This window comes from Antechinus flavipes, chromosome 6 (genome assembly GCF_016432865.1).
Source record: "Antechinus flavipes isolate AdamAnt ecotype Samford, QLD, Australia chromosome 6, AdamAnt_v2, whole genome shotgun sequence".
Classification (NCBI taxonomy): domain Eukaryota; kingdom Metazoa; phylum Chordata; class Mammalia; order Dasyuromorphia; family Dasyuridae; genus Antechinus; species Antechinus flavipes.
The window spans coordinates 457,748-467,392 of record NC_067403.1 but is presented as its reverse complement, the minus strand read 5'-3'; the positions used below and the strand labels follow the sequence as shown (position 1 = coordinate 467,392).

Below are 9,645 nucleotides of genomic sequence, written 5' to 3'. Positions count from 1 at the left end.
TCAATCAGCAGGGAAAGATCTTTCATTTCTTCCAAACTAGATAAATGAATGTAGAGGAACACACTTGTTAGGTATGAAACTGATGGATACTCATGGTAAAGCCTTCAGAGCTACACTCTTGATGAGAAGTGACAGAACTGGGATAGGATGGGGTTCAAACTTTTTCAAGGGAATATAGATTAAGATTAGGATAGTGGAAAGAAAAGATAAGGGATGGGAATTTAAAGGAGTAGGCAAAATAAGGAATAGGAGGGTAAAAGAAAGTACCAGGGAGAGAGAATAAAAGGAGAAGCTAATAAAGAAAGGAAGGAGTAAAAATAAGATAGAAGGCAATTCACAAATAGCAAACAGAAATTTGTTAAAGACATAAGAATATGAGTTATTCCCCCACTGGATAGATAAAATGAATGGACAGTTTTTCAAAGAAGAAATCAAAAGAATTTATAGTCATGTTTTTAAAAGGCTCTAGAACATCATAGATCAGAGAAATTCACATTAAAAGTACCTAAAAATATCATTTTACTCCAACCAGCTTGTCTACAAAGACAGAAGGGGAAAGTGACAAATGTTGAAAAGGATGTGGAAAAATTGAGTTAACAGTTAAGTGTTGGTAGGAATTGTAAAACGAAACAACCATTTTGCAGAGCCCTTTGGCCATACCAAGACTGGATCCATTCTAAACATTATGTGTGGAAAAACTGGCTCAAAAATGGTTAGAGCTGCACTCTTTCTGTGGCTAAGAACTAGAAATTGGAGAGTTGCCTGTCAAATGGGGAACAATCGCTAAGCTGTGGTAAAAAATTATGATGGAGTACTACTGTGCAATAAGAAGTGATGAACAATAAGAAGTGTTTCAGAAAAACATGGAAAGCCTAGGGCAAAACACAGAAGGGTGAGAGGAACAGAAATAAGACATTGTATGCAGTAATAGCGATATTGTTTGAAGAATAACTAAGTACGTTACAGTATCTGTTATAAATACCAAATTAACCATAGAGGGCATATGAAGGGAGACATTATATGTATTAGGAGAAATTGATGAATAGAAATATATAGAGAATAAATTTCAGATGTATACTTTTTTATATCTAACGGTAGCCAGGTCTGGGGTGTTAGGAGGGAAGAAAAAAAGAAAAAGAATTAAATGATTTTTTTTGTTGTCCATTTGAAAGGAATAGCAAATTGTGCATAATCGATTGATAGTTTCATGTGCAGCCATCTTTTTACTGTACTGTTATCAGCATTACAATTGTGGTCCTGGAGAAAGTTCTTTGGACAGCAAAAAGATGAAATAAGTCAGTAATTAAAGAAATTAATTCAGACCATTCTCTGGAAGGTCAGTGATTGAAGCTGAAATGCTTGAGCGACATAAAAGGAGAAGTTGAAGGCTGAGGATGCAATGTTAGTGTCAAGGCAACCAGGAACATGACCTTGCACAGATTTTGACAGCTGGAAGGACCTGGCAGGCTGAGGCCCATGGGGTCAGAAAGAGTTGAACAATGCTCTATAAGCTTTCAGCTTCCTTTAACGTGAGACTGAAGGAAGCTGGGGGTGGGAGGGGAAGTGCATAGAGCTTGCAATCAGGATGATTCAGCTTCATGAGTTCAAATCCGGTCTCATATAATTACTAGGTATGGGAACCTGTTCAAGTCACTTCACCCTGTTTGTCTCAATTTCTTCTTTTGTAAAATGAGCCTGAGATAGAATAACAAACCACTCCAGGATCTTTGCCAAGAACCCCCTTCCCATCCCCACAAATACAGAGTCCTCCATGAGTGAAATGCCTGGACAACAGATCAAGTGAGACTATGATCCTGGCTTCAAGACAATCATGCTTAAATGATGATGATGATTTCCTTGCACAGATTGTATTAGTGAAAGCTTTCCTTAGGAGTGATTGCCTGGGTGGTCTAAAGATCATCAAGCCTGCTCACCACAAGTAAAGTCAGGTCAACTGAGGCACAAAGTTCTGAGCATTAATAGTTTATTACTTAAGCAAGACTTTACTAATAAAAAGGGCCAGTGACTTTGACATTGAACTCAAAGACCTGGAACATGGAAGGCAGCCCGCTCCTTCCCATTTTAAAGGCTAGATCCAATAACAGAAGTTGGTGGGTGGGGAAACAGTACAGATGATTAAGGGACTGAGACCATCAAGGGGCAAGGGAATGCGGTTGATTCCAACTCCGAAATGTGACTGGGCAATAACCCTCTTTTTCCTCTTGAATATGTTGATGCTTTCTACCTGGATCATGAAGAAACAGTTTATGAGAAATAACAAATCTTGGCTTGTACAGAACTGCCTAGAGAAGATACTTCCAGGAATGGCATCATCTTGGCTACCAGAAGCTTAGAATTGAATCTGGGTAGGTTAAAAGTAGGGAAGATAATAGAATTCCTTGGTGTTTATATAACAATTCCTATTAATTAAAGCATTTAATGAGAGCAGTGCACTTTTTGAGTTAGCATTTGAATTTTTCTTTAGTGGAAAATGACTGAGAGAAAAACAGAACTTTTGCATTTATCTGAAAGGAACACTGACATTCTTCTAGGATACCTAGGGTAGATTTTCTCTATGAGTTTTTAAAGGATGTTGTCCAAGCACTTTTTTGGCTCATAGTTTTCTGGTACTCCACTAATTCTCAAATTATCTCACTTAGATCTCTTTTCCTTATACCTTGTTAACAATAGCGTTTGGTGGTTTGTGACAAGTTTCCCTGGATGTTTCCGGCCCATGGCTAGTTCTATCAAGATGCTTCTGACAGACAGGTTCAGTGAGCCAAAGGTGGCTATGGTCTGGGTCAGGGATCCAATAGACACTGACAGGGTTGCAAAAGTCAGGAACATCAGCCCCTTTGCTGATGGTGTGACAGTTTTAACCAGAGAGGACCTTCAGCTGAGTGATTTCCTGGGACAACTTGAGCATGGTGTAGACAAAATCAGAGAGATTTTCCCAGAAGGAAGGAAGGCAGTGATATAGGGTAGAAGCACCTAAGAAGGACAGTCCTGGTGAAGGAGGCGATTTTACAGCTGAGATATGCAGAGTAGAGAGTGAATCCCAAACAGAGTAAGTGCAATTCACAGCTTGTAGCACTTCCAGGTATGGGTGTTTACTGCTTTGGAACAAGAAAGCTTTGGGAAATTCCTACATCAACCCAGAAATTGAATAGATGCTTTTGTAATTCCCTTTATTGTGCACAAAAGTAAGAGATCTGATGGTTGACTTTTTGGGACAGGCAACTGCATTGATTATGTTTAAGGGGGCTTTTCCAGTGCTATACACTTCTATTCAGGGACATCTGTGACCGAAGGAGCTGATCAGAAGAATTGACTGAGGCGTTTAGGAAAACAAACCATATGGAATTAAAATAAAGTGAAATTATGTTCATAAGATTTGATGATCCAAGGTGAGGGCACATGTTGCTGGTTATGCTCTGGATACAGAGTGAAACTTGATTTTCTAGAAAGACCCTGAGTCTAATGGATCCTCCCAGTAAGGGTCTGCAATGCTAGGGACCATAAAACCTGCTACTAAGACTATTAGTTCTGCGTTAATGTGTTCCTTTTTTCACATGGGTAATTTTTCTTCTAAGGATTACTTTGGGACTGTGAGGGGAATGGGGACAGACATAATGATAGGGGGCACGGGCAGCTTCCTTTACATAAGCAACTGCTTTATGAAGCAGACCAGGGCAGCTGGCATCTCAGCCTGGAGAGGTTCAGGAGTTTGGGAGCAGGACCACCTACCTGGATTGCAGAACCTCTGTGTGACCTGACCTTGACAATCCAATGGTGTCCTGTAGAATATGCCATCTAGCAGGTGGTATTGCCGATTTAGAATGTGACAGGTGGAACCACACAAGTACACATCCTTGAGTCTGGCTACAGTGGGAGTGATGAGCAGGACTTCAAAGGGACCTTTCTACCATGGCTCCAAGGAAGGCTTTCAGAGATTCCAGCAGACCCAATCACATGCCTGCATTAGGAGCTGAGCCTCAGTTATGATTCCTTAAGAATGGGACTCAGAGACAAGTTAGCAAGTCTCTGATAATGTCTGAGCCAACACAATAGAGTTCTGTAGGAGGGAGCATTAAGTTGTTATGCTTCCCACCCATGGGTACAGGAGTATCAGGGGTCCTGATATTATCTCATAAAGACCTACCTTCCTCCTACCTAGCTCTTCCATCAATTTAATAAGGGCTGGGGAGGGGGGGTGTTAAGTTTTCCATTAACTCTTTTTCCCATCCTTGATGACTGGGGGGGTGAAAGGCACAATGTTGGTGCTGACTGATTGACTAGAATGAAAGCACCTTAGGTAATGAAGCTCTTGTAAAATGGGTACATCTATTGCTATGTGTTTCTTTATGAACCCTACATAATGGAATGATTTTTCTTTTTTTTTTTTTCCTTAGTACATTTGTTCATTCTTAATACACATTGCTTTGGGCATGTCATGGGGAGAAAAAAATCAGTGCTAAAATGCAAAAGCATTGAAGAGATTAAAAGAAAAAAGAAAAAAAAATTAGAGAACATAGCACGTGTTTATTTACATTCAGTCTTTGTAGTTCTGTGTGTGGATGCAGATAGCATTTTCTGTGCAAAGTCTGTTGGGATTGCTTTGCATCCCTGAACCTCTGAGGAGGAGCAAGGCTTTCATAGTTGATCATCACTCATTCTGACTGTTACTGTGTACAATGTACTTCTGGTTCTGCTTGTTTGGATCAGTGTCAGTTCATGTAACTCCAGGCCTTTCCAAAACCAGCCCGTTCATCATTTTTACAGAACAATAATATTCCATTGCCTTCCTGTACCACAACTTGTCTGGCCATTCCCCAATAGACAGACACATATTTATTGTTCAGTTCTTTGTGGCCACACAAACAGCTAGTGCTTTGTGGCCCATATGGGTCTGAAATGCTTTTTTTAAAGAAGATTTTTGGTAGCCCAAAGCCCGTGGCAGTATGGCAGGGGAACTCTGCCACCCAGCGGGAAAGGGTACAGACCATCCCCAAAGCACATTTGGAACCATGGGCAGCTGGCAATCGAATGAAGACCCTCTGCCAGGTTTGAAAAGGAACATCTGGGAAAGGAAAGTGGCCCCAAGCTGGCTTCAGAGGCTTGGATACGTTGTGCTTGGGGCAGCTGAGACTTGTCTCACAGGTGACAGCAGCCCTGGGAATCCTCCCTCACCAGTGTTTTTGGGCTACTCCCTCCTACTTGTTAGATGTACAAAGAGTGTAACATGCTACATCCACACTCAGTTCCCATAGTCCTCTCTCAGTGTCGGTGACTCTCTTCTTCTTCACAAGATCATTGGAACTGGCCTGAATCATGTCATTGTTGAAAAGAGTCACGTCCATCAGAATTGATCATTGTATAGTCTTGCTGTTGCCATGTATGATGATCTCCTGGTTCTGCTCACTTCACTTTGCATCAGTTCATGTAGATCTCTCCAGGCATCTCTGGAATCATTCTGCTGATCATTCCTTATACAATAATATTCCACAACATTAATGTGCTATGACTTATTCAGCATTTCCCAGCTGATGGGCATCCACTCAGTTTCCAGTTTCTTGCACTACAAACAGGGTTGCAGAACATTTCTATACATATGGGTCCTTTTCCCTCCTTTAGGATCTCTTTGGCAAATAAGCCCAGTAGAAACATTGCTAATTCAAAGGCTATGCACCTTTTGATAGCTGTTGGGCGAGAGAATTAGTTGGATCTGTTCACATCTCCACCAATAATACATTAGTGTCCCAGGTTTCCCCCAAAAGCCTTTCCACATTGGTTACATCAAGAAGGTTTCTGTCCAGTTTGGCTTCTTTGTATCTAGTAAGAAATCCTGTATTTGCAAAAGCTTTCCAGCATTGATTACAGTCATAAAGTTTCTCTTAAATGTGGGTACGCTCAGGGTCAGTAAGACTAGATTTATGTCTAAAACCCTTTCCACATTGGTTACGCTCATAAGGTTTCCTAATGTACAATAAGACCTTCCTTCCTTCTAAAACCTTTTCCACACTGATTACATTCATAAGGCTTCTCTCCAGTATGGATGCTCTGATGTCTAGTAAGAGCTCCCTTTTCTCTAAAAGCCTTTCCCATACTGGTTACATTCATAAGGTTTCTCTCCAGTATGCATTATCTGATGTTTAGTAAGATGTCCCTTTTCTCTAAAAGCCTTTCCACACTGGTTACATTCATAAGGTTTCTCTCCTGTGTGGGTTCTCTGATGTACAGTAAGAGCTCCCTTTTGTGTAAAAGCCTTTCCACACTGGTTACATTGATAAGGCTTCTCTCCAGTGTGCATTATCTGATGTACATTAAGAGCTCCCTTTTGTGTAAAAGCCTTTCCACACTGGTTACATTGATAAGGCTTCTCTCCAGTATGCATTATCTGATGTACAGTAAGATGTCCCTTTTCTGTAAAAGCCTTTCCACACTGGTTACATTCATAAGGCTTCTCTCCAGTGTGAATTCTCTGATGTCTACTAACAACTCTCTTGTCTCTAAAACCCTTTCCACATTGGTTACATTTATAAGGCTTCTCTCCAGTGTGGATTCTCTCATGTACAATAAGAGTCCTCGTGTCTCTAAAGGCCTTTCCACATTGGTTACACTCATAAGGTTTCTCTCCAGTGTGTGTTTGCTGATGAACAATAAGATTTCCCTTCGTTCTAAAAGCCTTTCCACATTGGTTATATTCATAAGGTTTTTCACCGGTGTGGATTCTCTCATGTACAGTAAGAGCTGTCTTGTCTATAAAAGCCTTTCCACACTGGTTACAGAGATAAGGCTTCTCTCCAGTATGGATTCTCTGATGTTCAATAAGATGTCCTATTCTTCTAAAAGCCTTTTCACAGTGGTTACATTGATAAGGCTTCTCTTCAGTATGCATTATCTGATGTTTAGTAAGATGTCCTATTCTTCTAAAAGCCTTTTCACAGTGGTTACATTGATAAGGCTTCTCTCCAGTGTGGATTCTTTCATGTACAATAAGATACCTCTTGTCTCTAAAGGCCTTTTCACATTGGTTACATTCATAAGGCTTCTCTCCAGTGTGTATTCTCTGATGTATAATAAGAGTCTTCTTGTCTCTAAAGGCCTTTTTACATTGGTTACATTCATAAGGTTTCTCTCCAGTGTGGATTCTCTCATGAGAAATAAGATGCCTCTTGCTTCTAAAAGCCTTTCCACATTGGTTACATTCATAAGGTTTCTCTCCGGTGTGGATTCTCTCATGTATAATAAGACTCCTCTTGTCTCTAAAGACCTTTTCACATTGGTTACACTCATAAGGTTTCTCTCCAGTGTATGTTTGCTGATGAAAAAGATTTCTCTTTCTTCTAAAAGCCTTTCCACATTGGTTATCGTCATAAGGTTTCGCTCCAGTGTGGATTTTCTGATGTACAGTAAGAGCTCTCTTTTTTCTAAAAGCCTTTCCACAGTGGTTACATTCATAAGGTTTCTCTCCAGTGTGGATTCTCTGATGTACAGTGAGAGTGCTATTGTCTCTAAAAGCCTTTCCACACTGATTACATTGATAAGGCTTCTCTCCAGTGTGCATTATCTGATGTCTAGTAAGATGTCCCTTGGTTTTAAAAGCCTTTTCACATTGATTACATTCATAAGGTTTCTCTCCAGTGTGGATTTTCTGATGTCTAGTAACAACTTTCTTATCTCTAAAAGCCTTTCCACATTGGTTACATTCATAAGGCTTCTCTCCAGTGTGGATTCTCTCATGTACAATAAGAGTCCTCTTGTCTCTAAAGGCCTTTCCACATTGGTTACACTCATAAGGTTTTTCTCCAGTGTGTGTTTGCTGATGAACAATAAGCTTTCCCTTTGTTCTAAAAGCCTTTCCACATTGGTTACACTCATAAGGTTTCTCTCCAGTGTGGATTCTCTGATGTACGATAAATATTCCCTTTGTTCTAAAAGCCTTTCCACATTGGTTACATTCATAAGGTTTCTCTCCAGTGTGTGTTTGCTGATGAACAGTAAGATTTCTCTTCCTTCTAAAAGCCTTTCTGCATAGGTTATATTCATGAGTTTTTTCTCCAGTGTGCATTCTCTGATGATCAGTGAGACCTTTCTTACTTCTAAAAGCCTTTTCACAGTGGTTACATTCACAAGGCTTTTCTCCTGTGTGGATTCTCGATTGTACACTAAGATTTTCCTTTTTTATACAACCTTTTCCACATTCGGTACATTCACAATGTCTCTCTTTAAGGTGAATTCTCTCATGTGTTGCACAGCTTTTTCTCTGAGTAAAGCCACAGGATCCATAACCGATCAACCACTGCTTGGGAGTTTCTACCACAGAATAGCTTAGCTCTGCAGGAGTTTCTTTCATTTCACTCTGATTTCTCCTTCCAAAAGAAAAGAAAGAAAAGAGCAAACAATAAAGCAGACATACTCATGATGCAGACACACACACACACATTCACACACACATATATATATATTCCCTTCTCTCCATCAGCAGAAAAGAAAATCAGTCATCTTCTATTTTCCTAGGAAAAGAAAAAATCTAAAATGGGAAGAACCAATCATTTTACTCCCCATTAGTTCACATCCCAAACATGATCTAATTAGTAAGGAGTTTCATACACAATTATAGTGAAACCTCACAATAACCTGTGTTTTCATTCTTGTTTGGTGCACAACTCAGGTCACCAGCTCAGAATGGCTGAGTGACTCGGCCCAAAATCCATCCAATGAGACAAAGGGAATGGGAAGACTCTGCTTCCAGTATGTGACAATTACCTCCACTCTCAATTTTCCCCATTCCCTTTCATTATCTATGCTTTGCCTCTTTTTCATAGACATGACATCTGGTGCACATGTAGGAAATACTCTAATTGTTTCACGATCTGTACTGCTTGTAACCGTAACAAATTTCCATGCTGATCACTTTCATTTCTATTTTTTTCTATTACATTATCTGAGACCATATTCAGCAGGCTAACATAGTTGGTTTTCGTATTTACCTGAGGTAGAAGTGATTTTGTTCTGACCCATAACTTTTTTCAAGATAGCTACTACTTATTTTTTTTTAATTATTGCTAAGTGCCCCCTGCATATCCCAAGATACAATTTTTTTAAATGCATGAAATTATCCACATCTGAAAATGTCTCAAACAGAAAATTGAGATATGGAAGGGTAGTACAGCTGCAGTATTGTAGTTCTTTCCTTTTTAGAATCTCACCAAGCCCTTGAACAATTGAGATAAAGATCCAAGGGATCTGACCAAAAATGTCTTAATGGAACCTAACATGGTGAATAAATGTCTGATTTGGTTATAAAGGTAGCTGTGCTCAGGGACCACACAGATGGGCACATTTCCACCTTTACAAGTCTTTCTGCAGTGATTTCAGTCTATCATGGTCACCAGTACACTGCTATGGAGGACTGTGCCCTGAGTCCATCAAACTCTGGCTGCTTCTAAGTGCAACAGATTCTTCTGATTTCCCAACTTGACACCAGATTGTTCCCAGCATTTCAGGAAGGTTGGACACTCATATACAAATGTCCATAGGCCTGCAAAGTTCCTCAGAGGCTGTCTCTCTCCGGAGCACAGTAGTGCTCTCCCTCTTGGGTTAGTTAGCAACCCCATCTTATCCAATCTCTAATTGCCTGAG

The 9,645-nt window shown here is 40.1% G+C and overlaps 1 pseudogene; it reads right to left on the bottom strand.

Annotated features, from left to right (window-relative positions):
* Positions 1 to 4,515: 4,515 nt before the first annotated feature.
* LOC127540034 (zinc finger protein 260-like) lies at positions 4,516 to 8,366 on the bottom strand (annotated as a pseudogene).
* Positions 8,367 to 9,645: the final 1,279 nt, after the last annotated feature.